The 13,467-nt window shown below is 44.8% G+C and overlaps 1 protein-coding gene across 2 annotated transcripts in view; it reads left to right on the plus strand.

Moving 5' to 3' along the window:
* The window catches only part of NYAP2 (neuronal tyrosine-phosphorylated phosphoinositide-3-kinase adaptor 2), a 293,064-nt gene that overhangs the window by 137,510 nt on the left and 142,087 nt on the right, over positions 1 to 13,467 (plus strand). The gene's annotated exons all lie outside the window — the stretch shown is intronic.

Here is a 13,467-nt window from a genome sequence, read left to right on the forward strand (position 1 = left end):
GCAATCGTGTTCAGGCCTTTGCAGGGCGGGTGTCTGACGTCAATTCCGGGACCGGACAGGCTGAAGTGATCGCAAGGGCTGAGTAAGTTCAGACCTACTCAGAAACTGCAAAAAACGTTTTCGTCCCGCTCGGCTGCACATGCGATCGCACACTTGCAAAGCGAAAATACACTCCCCCGTGGGCGGCGACTATACGTTTGCACGGCTGCAAAAAGCTAGCGAGCGATCAACTCGGAATGAGAGCCTTTGTGTTTTTGTTTTGGATCTGGATACCCACTCGTGTTTTGGGTCTGGTTTGGTTTTGCCAAAACCACCCTTTCGGGTTTTGGATCTGGATGATTTTTGAAAAAACAAACACAGCTAAAATCACAGAATTTGGGGGTAATTTTGATCCTACGGTATTATTAACCTCAATAACATTCATTTCCACTCATTTCCAGTCTATTCTGAACACCTCATACCTCACAATATTGTTTTTAGGCCAAAAGGTTGCACAGAGGTAACTGGATGACTAAGCTAAGCGACACAAGTGGGCGGCACAAACACCTGGCCCATCTAGGAGTGGCACTGTAGTGGCAGACAGGATGGCAGTTTTATAAACTAGGCCCCAAAGAGCACATAATGCATTGATAAAAAGAGGTGCAACGAGGTAGCTGGATGACTAAGCTAAGCGACACAAGTGGGCGGCACAAACACCTGGCCCATCTAGGAGTAGCACTGCAGTGGCAGACAGGATGGCAGTTTTAAAAACTAGGCCCCAAAAAGCACATCATGAAAAGAAAAAAAAAGAGGTGCAAGATGGAATTGTCTTTGGGCCTTCCCACCCACCCTTATGTTGTATAAACAGGACATGCACACCTTAATAAACCAATCATTTCAGCGACACGACTGTGGCTGAAATTATTGGTTTGTTCGGGCCCCCACCAAAAAAGAATCAGTTAATCTCTCTTTGCACAAACTGGCTCTACAGTGGCAAGATGCCGTCCTCATCCTCAGATCCCCCCCCCCCCCCCTTCAGTGTTTACATCCTCACCCTCTCAGAGAAACAATATTCAAACAAAACAACATCATTTAGGTGTCAGTGGACTGCTTACGCTATTACCCAAAGTTTCTGAACTTGATAATGACTTATGATGAGTGCGCTGCAGGTGACGTATAAGGGAGGATGTTCCTAGGTGGTTAACGTCCTTACTCCTACTTATTATGAATTGAGAAAGGCAGCAGATGGCTTGACAACTGTTGTCCGGATTTGTGGAGATATAATTCCACACCGAAGAGGTGGCTTTTTTGGTATTTTGCCCAGGCATGACAATGGGCTTTTTCATACCATGGCCAAAAACTGTCTCCACTGGTGCCTTACTCAAACAAACCACATCACCATCAGAATCCTTACAGCACTTGTAGGGGGTGTGCAAATGGAGGTAGGAGCCTCCTCTTCCCATGCAGTGTTGTGAAGGTCAGGCCTAGACATCGCAACCGCAGACAGTGCCAGCACCCCTGTATTTTCACAGCACCCCTGTAATTTTACAGCATACAAGACAGGGCCACTATACATTGATTTTCACTGCACCCTAGAATAATAACAGCATAAAAGACAGGGCCAGTGTACATTGATTTTCACTGCACCCTAGAATAATTACAGCATACAAGATAGGGCCAGTGTCCAGTGATTTTCACTGCACCTTAGAATAATTACAGCATACAAGACCGGGCCAGTGTACATTGATTTTCACTGCACCCCTGAATTTTTACAACATACAGTGTAATGTTGTTTGAACAGCAACACCCCTATATTTTACAGCATAAAGTGTACTTTGAATTTTTAACAGCTGCACCTCTGAATTCTTACAACATACAGGGCCAGCAGCACCCCTATATTTTACAGCATACAGCAGTTGGCTTTTAATTTTTAACAACTGCACTCCTGAATGTTTACAATATACAGTGCCAGTGTAATGTTATTTAAACAGCAACACCCCTATATTTTACAGCATACAGCAGTGGGCTTTTAATTTTTAACAACTGCATATCTGAATTTTTGTAGCATACAGGGTCAGGGTAATGTTATTTGAACAGCAACACCCCTATATTTGACAGCATACAGCAGTGTGCTTTTAATTTTTAACTGCACCCCTGAATTTTTACAACATACAGGGCCAGCAGCACCCCTATATTTTCCAGCATACAGGAGGACAGTGCCCCTACATCCTGTACAACACAGTGACAGCCAGGACAGGAACACCCATGTACAGCTGCAGTACATGTAACACCAGTGACAGCTAGTGACAACCAGGACAGCACCCCTAACACAGCACAGGTACACCACAGTGACTGCAGCAGCACCCCTACAGAGCACACACCCCACCTGACGCCACCACCCACAGAGAGAGACAGAGGTCTGTCTCCCTCACTTTCCAAGTCCAGGATGAAAATGGTGGCGATGCGCTGCTGTTTTTATGGAATCCAAAACCCACGAGATTCCAACAGCGGGATGATGACGTTTTGCCTCATTCTGGTTTCCGAGTCTGGCGGTAAGTCCTGAGTCAGACTCGGATCCGGACTCATAGCATGAAGTTCGGGGGGTAAGGTTCGATTCTCAGGGAACCGAACTCGCTCATCTCTAGTTAATGTGACCTTTGCACATACAAGGATGCAGTGAATTTGCTTCTTACAATCATCTATGAATCAGGACCGTAGTTCCATGCATAGGTGCATAAGCAATAACAACCGACATGCGTACAACTATATATCAGCCCCAGAGTGGGGAACACAATGCTTTGTAGTAAAATGAAAATGAGCTTGCAATTACTTATAGTCAAGAATCTATTTTATTTTGTTCTATAATAATGACACTAATATTCAATCAAATTAATTAAAATGTCTATTATTAAGAATTATATTTATTAGCTAAAACTTACTCGATTCCATTTTCACAGTATTATATATCTAGCACATTTATGTCCATAATTTACAAATGTATCTGGCAGCAAAAGGCATTCAGTGGTTATACTTACAGGCCTAAGTTATTTCTTACATCAACTAAATTTACTGACCCGGAAACTTATTCCATTTGATTTGAAATGTTTCTTTTAAACTCTATACAAATACATTGCAGAATAATAGTTCACTAAAATCTCTAAAGGCCTGCCGCCCTCTTCCTGTCAATCTCCTTGCGAACGCCGTGTGAATGGATCCTTCGCATAATCCCATCGCTGACCGGTGATACCCGTTGCTGCGGTCCATCGCACCTGCGCATTGCGGCTCAGACGCATGCGCAGTTCAGACCAGATCTATAGTACCAGTCAAAAGTTTGGACACACCTTCTAATTCAATGGTTTTTATTTATTTTAATTATTTTCTGCATTGTAGATTAATACTGAAGACATCAAAACTATGAGAGAACACATATGGAATTATGTTGTAAACAAAAAAGTGTTAAATCAAAATATGTTTTGATTTGTTTAACACTTTTGTTTACAACATAATTCCATATGTGTTCTCTCATAGTTTTGATGTCTTCAGTATTAATCTACAATGTAGAAAATAATTAAAATAAATAACCATTGAATGAGAAGGTGTGTCCGAACTTTTGACTTTTACTGTATTCCTGGTAGACGTGATGAAAGAACTTTTCAAGTTTACCAGGAATATTGCTAAAACTACAATGACACCTTAATTCCACAGCCATAACTAGGGTAGTACAGTCGGTGCTCCTGCACAGAGCACAGAAGCCCTTTGGTCAGGAGAACTGGCTACCTCCCCCTGCGATTTCGGATCTGTATGCGCCACTGACACTGACTGTCTAGCAGCACCTGCTGCAATATATAATAGTAGTGGTGTGCCCGGCTTCTTTTCTGCTGCTGCCTGCCCTGTGTGCTGCACCCCCTCCCTGTCTCCCTCAGTGTCTACCAATATGCTCTCCATTGTCCAGTCCCACCACTCTGAGCCAAGGAGCCATTCCGTAGGCAGCATAAAAGGTGGCACTGTGACAGAGAGATTGACTATCTGAGAAACAGCACGGAAGCAGTGCAGCCTGTGCTCTCAGTCACAAATTGGGGGTGAGTGCTGCAGCAGCCTGCACATGTTATTAATACAAAAATATGATCTGCAAATGGTATTAATAAAAAAAATTATATGCATATGTTATTAATTAAAAAAAGGAGGAGGAATGAGGAGGAATGATGATGATAATGAGGATAAGGAGGAATGAGGAGGTGGAATGATGATGAGGAGGAATGAGGATGATGAGGAGGAGGAATGATGAGGAATGTCTCTACCATGGCATAATGTGTATAAGGGCTTTACTGTGGCGTAATGTGTATAAGGGGTTCTGCTATGTAGTGTAACATGTATAAGAGGCTCTGCTGGGTGGCGTAACATGTATAAGGGGCTCTGTTGTATGGCATAAAGTGTATAAGGGACACCACTGTGTGGCATACTGCTTATAAGGGGCTCTGCTGTGTGGCGTAATGTGTGTAATGGATTCTGCTGAGTGGAATACTGTGTATAAGTAGTATTACTGTGTGGCATAATGTGTATAAGGGTCTATGCTGTGTGGCATAACATGTGTAAGGTGCTCTGTTGTGTGGCAAAATATGTATAAGTAATACTACTGAGTGGCTTAACATGTATAAGGGGCTCTGCTTTGTGTCATAAAGTGTATAACGGGCTCTACTGTGTGGCGAAATATGTATGAGTAGTATTACTGTATGGTGTAACATGTATAAGGGGCTCTGGTCAGTGGCGTAATGTGTATAAGGAGCTCTCCTGTATGGCATAACATGTATAAGGGGTACTACTGTGTGGTATAATGTGAATAATGGGTACTACTGTGTGGTGTCATATACAGAATTTGTATACTGTGCAGTGTAATGTAAATTGTTACTAATCTGTGACCACACACCTTCACTGTGAAGCCACACCCCTTTAATTTTTACACACGCCAAAGTGTATCACTATATCAAATATGGGGGTAGGAGGCTTCAACTCTCTTTCTGGCACAGGGCAGCAAAATGTCTGGTAACCTTAATTCTTTCAAATTTGATACTATTATAGTAACTGTGTTCTAACAGGAACACTTGATACAAGAAATTACACGTGACAACTAACGTCCATCATTCATACTTTCAACTATGTTGATTCTTGGACAGGTACTGTTAGCTTAATCCTGAAAGTATAAATCTTAACTATTGGATAATAGTTTTCTGTCACTGTGCAATGTAACCAGCCAGATAAAGACTGCTTAATCCAGAAGAGGCTCAAATTGAATTGAATCCATTGCAAAGGTTAAATCAATTCATATCTTTTAGTGGAATTAAACTGCCCTCTTTGTCAGTGGACTGTGCAGCGTATGAAACATAGGGGGTCATTCCGATTTGATCGTAGCTGTGCTAAATTTAGCACAGCTCTGATCATCTTACCTGACATGTGGGGGGACGGCCAGCACAGGGCTAGTCCACCCCGCATGTCGGTCCCCCCCCCCCCCCCCGCACAAATACAAAAGCATTGCACAGCGGCGATGCCTTTGTATTTGAGGAGTAACTCCCGGCCAGCGCAGCTACTGCAGCTGGCCGGGAGTTAATTGTCACTGCCACTGGGAGCAGAGGCTGCGTGAGAAGTCACGCAGCCGCTGCGGCCCACCCACCCAACGGTCCGGCCACGCTTGCGTTGGCCGGACCGCTCCCTCTAAATGCCGCCGTTCAGCCCTCTCCCGTCCAGCGACCGCCTCTGTCTCAGAGGCGATTGCTAGGCAACGAAAGCTGCCATGCGCCGGCACACTGCGGCGATGGCGCATGCGCAGTCCCGACCCGATCGCTGCGCTGCGACAAACCGCAGCGAGCGATCGGGTCGGAATGACCCCCATAATCACACAAATTGCACAAATAGTCTGCTCTGTGACAGGACAGACATTATTGTTGGTAGAATGTTTTGTTGTAATTGGTAAATGGGGTGAGACCATAGGTGCAAAATGATGGATGCCTCCAGGCTCTAAATGCAAGTCCATATAGAAGGCAGTGCAACATTGACCAATGTGCAAGGCCAAGGGGTGTCACGGTTGCTGAACCTGCTTCATCAGTCTTCACCTTCAGAGATGCCTGGCTGGCTGGAGAGGGCTAAGGACATACCTGCCACGGCATACAACTTCCTGTCCTGGCCTCCTACTTGACGCACATGTGACATCATGATATGCAAAGCTGGAGGGGTGCTGTGGTGAAATACCCAGGGCGCTGACCAGGGCCGGTTCAAGCCCTTATGGCGCCCCGGGCGAAAATAGGGGTGTGACTTCATAAAGGGGCGTGGTCAGTTATGCCCCCTGTAGAGTTGTGCCCCCGTTTGTGCCCCCAGTAGAGTTGTGCCCCCAGTAGAGTTGTGCCCCCGTTTGTGCCTCGAGAAGAGTTGTGCCCCCGTTTGTGCCCCCAGTACAGTTGTGCCGCTTATAAAAAAAAAGAAAATAAAAAAATTAATGAATACTTACCATCCCCTCTCCTGATTCCCGACCGCTCCTGACCTCCGTCTCCAGCTGCCGTCGCTCCTCGAATGTATGGGAGAGACGTCTCCCATAGCACAGTATAGACACTAGAGGTCAATTATGACCCCTAGCATCTATGTGCCGGTCCCACAATGCAGTGCGGTGCGTGATGACGTCATCGCGCACCGCACAGTATTGACCGCACAGCACCGGGGGGCACCACCAGCAGCGGATGTTGCCACGACGGCGGCGCCCTCCGGAAGGTGGCGCCCCGGGCAAAAATCCTGTGTGCCCGTAGCAAGATCCGCTACTGGCGCTGACGTTCCTTGGTACAACGCTGAAATCTGGTTCTGCAAATACAGTGGTCACTTTAAATTGTCTTTATTTCTGTTCCACAATTCTTTTTTTTTTTGCCAACGTCCTGTCCTTAATCAGTATATGTAGTTTTTAGGCATTTATTTCTGCAGGACCAATTTGTTGATGTGTGAATTTTTCATGTAGGGAAAAACGTCAGCAACTATGACAGTATAAATGGGCCACCAGCCTCTGAAAAAGTGACTTTGCCAATTGCATCATATTTCACAGACTTGGAAGATGTCATCGTCTTGACTGACACTTGTTGCCTAATGTAATGTGCTTTGAGTTTATGGAAATGCTGTTTTGTGTATTATATATGCTAAATTATGAACATATGCTGATTGCACATTTCACAGTAGATGTCAGTCTTCAGATGCAAATACAAGTTTGTTCTTTCCACTTAAATTTCACCATAAAATGTGTCTTAAATATACATTTTGCTGGCATGATATTCGGAGATAGATGGGGTAATGCTTTCTGCTACAATAGGCTAGAACTATTCCATTGCCTTATGTTACAGAACGATTTCAAATGATGTCATCAATTTGGCTAATGTCAACATTATCTGAATAAACTAACAAACTCTCAATAATGACATAATTAACTAAGTAGCTATTGTCTTTGAATTTTGTTTTTCCGTAAGATATGCATAAGACGGGTGTGCTACAATATCCCGGCTGTTGGGATCCTGGCGGTCAACATACCGGCGCTGGGCTCCCGACCGCAAAGGGCTTCAGTTTGCGACCGCTGCCTCTGCAGCAATCCAGTCTGAATTAGGTCCATAGATTTGTTGAGAAAACAATTTAAACGTTCTCAGATCACCTTCTTTATGTTTGTTTTTTGAAGATCTTCCAGTATACAGTATCTAGAGTAACTATTATGATCTAGTCCTGCCACAAGTCTAAGTGCTAACGATGAGATATATCTAAGTTACACACAGTGACAGCACGGATGGCGTAATGAGTAGCATTACTGCCTCACAGCACTGCCATCATGAATTCAATCCCCAGTCACTGGCCATTTGTGTGGAGGGTGCATGTCCTCCACATGTCAGCATGCGCATACCTCCCAACTGTCCCGATTTTCACGGGACTGTCCTATTTTTTTTTACTGTCCCGCTGTCCCACCGGCGGGCCGCAATGTCCCGTGGTGCTGGTGGTGGGGGGACAGTTGGGAGGCTCCTTTCACTACTGCCCTGCGCACAATGCACAGTGTGTATTCAGTGGAGACAGGAGGATTGCTGGCATGCCAGCAGCTCACAGAGAGCTGGGCATCCCCCTCACTGACAACAACGGGGACGTGGATATTTATTGAGGCACTGTCGTGAAGCCACGCCCCTTTCCATAGGACACACCACCTTTTTGGGTGGGCACACACTATATGCGCGCATATATTCCTCTCCATGACTTTTAAATGTTGGGAGGTATGCAATGCATGGGCTTTCTCCAGTTGCTCCTGTTATCAGTGCCATAACTAGACATTTTGGTGTCCTGCCAGAAAAATAATTGGTGCCACCCCTACCCCCAAACACACTCTCACTCACACATACATTTGAAACAGGGATAGTGTGCACTGCAAAAATAAAGAAGCTTGTTATTCACATTACACCACACGTTACTCCACACAGTAGTGTCCTTTATTCATGTTACTCTGCACAGTAGTGTCCTTTATTCACGTTACTCCGCACAGTAGTGTCCTTTATTCACGTTACTCTGCACAGTAGTGTCCTTTATTCATGTTACTCCGCACAGTAGTGTCCTTTATTCACATTACTCTGCACAGTAGTGTCCTTTATTCACGTTACTCCACACAGTAGTGTCCTTTATTCATGTTACTCTGCACAGTAGTGTCCTTTATTCACGTTACTCCGCACAGTAGTGTCCTTTATTCATGTTACTCTGCACAGTAGTGTCCTTTATTCATGTTACTCCGCACAGTAGTGTCCTTTATTCATGTTACTCTGCACAGTAGTGTCCTTTATTCATGTTACTCTGCACAGTAGTGTCCTTTATTCACGTTACTCCACACAGTAGTGTCCTTTATTCATGTTACTCTGCACAGTAGTGTCCTTTATTCACGTTACTCCGCACAGTAGTGTCCTTTATTCAAGTTACTCTGCACAGTAGTGTCCTTTATTCATGTTACTCCGCACAGTAGTGTCCTTTATTCATGTTACTCCGCACAGTAGTGTTCTTTATTCATGTTACTCTGCACAGTAGTGTCCTTTATTCACGTTACTCCGCACAGTAGTGTCCTTTATTCACGTTACTCCACACAGTAGTGTCCTTTATTCATGTTACTCTGCACAGTAGTGTCCTTTATTCACATTACTCCGCACAGTAGTGTCCTTTATTTATGTTACTCTGCACAGTAGTGTCCTTTATTCACATTACTCCGCACAGTAGTGTCCTTTATTCATGTTACTCTGCACAGTAGTGTCCTTTATTCACGTTACTCCGCACAGTAGAGTCCTTTATTCATGTTACTCCACACAGTAGTATCCTTTATTCATGTTACTCCTCACAGTAGTGTCCTTTATTCACATTACTCTGCACAGTAGTGTCCTTTATTCATGTTACTCCACACAGTAGTGTCCTTTATTCATGTTACTCCGCACAGTAGTGTCCTTTATTCACATTACTCTGCACAGTAGTGTCCTTTATTCACGTTACTTCGCACATTAGTGTCCTTTATTCACGTTACTCCATACATTAGTGTCCTTTATTCACGTTACTCCGCACAGTAGTGTCCTTTATTCACATTACTCCGCACGGTAGTATCCTTTATTCACATTAAACCACACAGTAGTGTCCCTTATACACGGTACACCGCACAGTAGTGTCTGTTATTCACATTACACCACACAGTAGTGTCCCTTATACACATTACACCACACAGTAGTGTCTGTTATTCACATTACACCGCACAGTAGTGTCCCTTATACACGATACACCACACAGTAGTGCTCGTTATTCACATTACTCTGCACAGTATTGTCCGTTATTCACATTACACCACACAGTAGTGTCCATTAATCACATTACACCACACAGTAGATCCGCTTATACTTACGACGGAATACATACCAGCGGCCGATCCCAGGTGTCATGATCCCAAAAATGGGATCACGGCAACCAGTATGTCGGCAGCGGGGTGAGTGCTAGAAAGCCCCTTGCAGACTCGCTGCACTCACCACGCTGCGGGCATGGTGGCTCGCTGCGTTCTCCACAGGTTACAGTATATTCTCCCTCTGTGGGTGTCGAGGACACCCATAGAGGGAGAAAAGCCTGTGGTGCCGGTATTCCATCAGCAGCATTTCACCACCACTTGGGATTCCGACATCGGGCCGGGGCTTGCAATCGCGGCACTTGCAACGAGGCCATGCCCCCTTTCCAGTAGGCCACACAACCTAATTTCAGGCGCGTGCCTCTGGCGCGCACTGATGTCCCTCCTTCGATGCCAGCAAAGTTGGGAGGTATGTTGTAGGTTAATTGTGTGATGATAAAAATTAACCCTAGTGTGTACAGTATGTGTGTCCATGTGAGAGGGAAAATAAATTGTAAGCTCAACTGGGTCAAGGACTGATGTCAATGATTGAAATATTCTCTGTAAAGTGCTGCGGAATATGTGTGTGCTGTAGATATAAATGTTAATGAGGTAAAAAGATCCTGTAACACTGACCTACGCTGTGCACACTTGTGGTAATTAAATTCCTCAAGTAACTCTCAAAGGCAATCTGACAGCAATGGAGATGGTACACTGGAAATTGTGTTGTTTCCTATAGCAAATAGTTGTAATGAAAGAATGTGAATAGTTTATACTGCATACTACATACAGTGCCTTGCTAAAGTATTCACCACCCTTGGCTTTTTACCTATTTTGTTACATTACAACCTGTAATTTAATTTTTTTTAATCTGAATTTTATGTGATATATCTGCACAAAATAGTCTAAGTTGGTGAAGTGAAATGAGAAAAATGTATATGAAAAAGAATTGTTATAAATAAAAATTTGAAAATTGTCATGTGCATATGTATTCACCCCCTCTGCTATGAAGCCCCTCAAAAGTTCTGGTGCAACCATTTACCTTCCGAAGTGACATAATTAGTAAAATGAATTCCACCTGTGTGCAATCTAAGTGTCACATGATCTGTCAGTATAAACACACCTTTTATGAAAGGCCTCAGAGGCTGCAACACCACTAAGCAAGTGGCATCACACCATGAAGACCAAGGAGCTCCCCAAATAAGTCAGGGACAAAGCTGTTGAGAAGTACATGTCAGGGTTGGGTTATAAAAAAATATCCAACTCTTTGATGATCCCCCGGAGCACCATCAAATCCATCATCTTCAAATGTAAAGAACATAGGCCCTCATTCCGAGTTGATCGCTCGCTGCTGTTTTTCGCAGCGCGGCGATCAGGTGAAAAAAAGGCATTTATACGCATGGTATGCAGCGCACATACGCTAAGTACTTTCACACAAAACTTTGTAGTTTTTCTCAAGCTCGAGCGACGCTTTTCATTCGCTCGAGTGTTCGTTGTTTGATTGATAGGAAGTGGGTGTTTCTGGGCGGCAACTCAGCGTTTTCAGGGAGTGTGCTAAAAAACGCAGGCGTGCCAGGTAAAAACGCAGGAGTGGCTGGAGAAATGGGGGAGTGGCTGGCCAAACGCAGGGCGTGTTTGTGACGTCTAACCAGGAACTAAACAGACTGCAGTCATCGCAAGCTAGGAGTAAGTCTTGAGCCACTCTGAAACGGCATGAAATTTTTTAGAAGCAGAACTGCTAACCTTTCGTTCGCACTTCTGCTAAGCTAAGATACACTCCCAGAGGGCGGTGGCCTAGCATGTGCACTGCTGCTAAAAGCAGCTAGCGAGCAATCAACTCGGAATGAGGGCCATAGTACCACAACAAACCTGCCAAGAGAGGGCTGGCCACCAAAACTCACAGACCGGGCAAGGAGGTAATTAATCAGAGAGGCAGTACAGAGACCAAAGGTAACCCTGAAGGAGCTGCAGAGTTCCACAGCAGAGACTGGTGTATCTGCGCATGTGACAACAATAAGCCGTACACTCCATAGGGCTGGGCTTTATGGAAGAGTGGACAGAAAAAAGCCATTACTTAGTGTTAAAAATAAGATGTCACCTTTTGAGTTTGCCAAAAGGCATGTGGGCGACACCCCAAATGTATGAAGGAAGGTGCTCTTGTCAGATGAGACAAAAATTTTACTTTTCGGGCCACCAAGGCAAACGCTATGTCTGGCGCAAACCCAACATATCCCATCACCCCAAGAACACCATCCCCACAGTGAAACATGGTGGTGGCAGCATCATGCTGTGGGGATGTTTTTCAGCAGCAGGGTCTAGCAATCTGCTTCGAGTCAAGACAAAGATGGATGGTGCTAAATACAGGGATATTCTTGAACAATCTGCCTGTGATTTGAGACTGGGATGGAGGTTCACCTTCCCGCAGGACAATGACCCGAAGCCATTGGCATTTCTATAATGGGTGCAATGGGTGCGGTGCACACGGGCCCCTGGGTCCAGGGGGGCCCACATTGCACCCATTGCACCCATTTTAATACTTACCTTTCCGGAGTCCAGCGCCGGGAGCTGTGATTGCACTGGAAATCGCAGCCAAAATGGCCACCGCGCATGCGCGGTAGCCAAATTGGTCTCCGGATCATGGTGGGCGCCCTGTTTCCAGAGACCTGCGCCGTGCAGAGGAGGGGGCCCACCTGGAGGTGCACACGCCCCTGCCTGAAGCATACTGCTAAAGCAACACTCGAGTGGTTTAAGGCGAAACATTTAAATGTGTTGGAATGGCCTAGTCAAAGCCCAGACCTCAATGTAATTGAGAATCTGTGGTCAGAATTGAAGTTGCTGTTCACAAGTGGAAACCATCCAACATGAAGGAGCTGGAGCAGTTTTGCCTTGCGGAATGGGCAAAAATCCCAGTGGCAAGATGTGGCAAGCCCATAGAGACTTATCCAAAGAGACTTGCAGCTGTAATTGCTGCAAAAGGTGGCTCTACAAAGTACTGACTTTAGGGGGGTGAATAGTTATGCCCGCTGAAGTTTTCTGTTATTTCGTTCTATTTGTTGTTTGCTTCACAATGAAAAAAAAAAAAAACATCTTCAAAGTTGTAGGCATGTTCTGTGAATGAAATGATGCAAACCTTCAAACAATCCATTTTAATTCCAGGTTGTGAGGCAACAAAACATGAAAAATGCAAAGGGGGGTGAATACTTTAGCAAGGCACTGTATTTTCACTGGTGGCATGCAAACTGTAGATCACCAGTAAATAAGGCCTACTAATTAATATAATGTAACAATATATTAATTTTAACAACAACTACAACTACAATTTAATGTTCTAAACAGAGGGCCCAATTCAGATCTGATCGCTGCTGTGCATTTTCGCACAGCGGGGCTATTTTCGAACTACTGTGCATGCATATGCACCGCAAAGTGCACGTGTGTCGCCAAACAGTGACAGGATGGTGCGAAAATTTCGATCGCACGGCTGTTCGCAGGGTGATTGACAGGAAGAGGCCGTTTGTAGGTGGTAACTGATCATTTTCTGGGAGTGGTAGGAAAAAGGCAGGCGTGCCCAAGCGTTTTCAGGGCGGGTGTGTGACATC

The sequence above is a fragment of the Pseudophryne corroboree genome, chromosome 4, assembly GCF_028390025.1.
Source record: "Pseudophryne corroboree isolate aPseCor3 chromosome 4, aPseCor3.hap2, whole genome shotgun sequence".
Lineage (NCBI taxonomy): Eukaryota > Metazoa > Chordata > Amphibia > Anura > Myobatrachidae > Pseudophryne > Pseudophryne corroboree.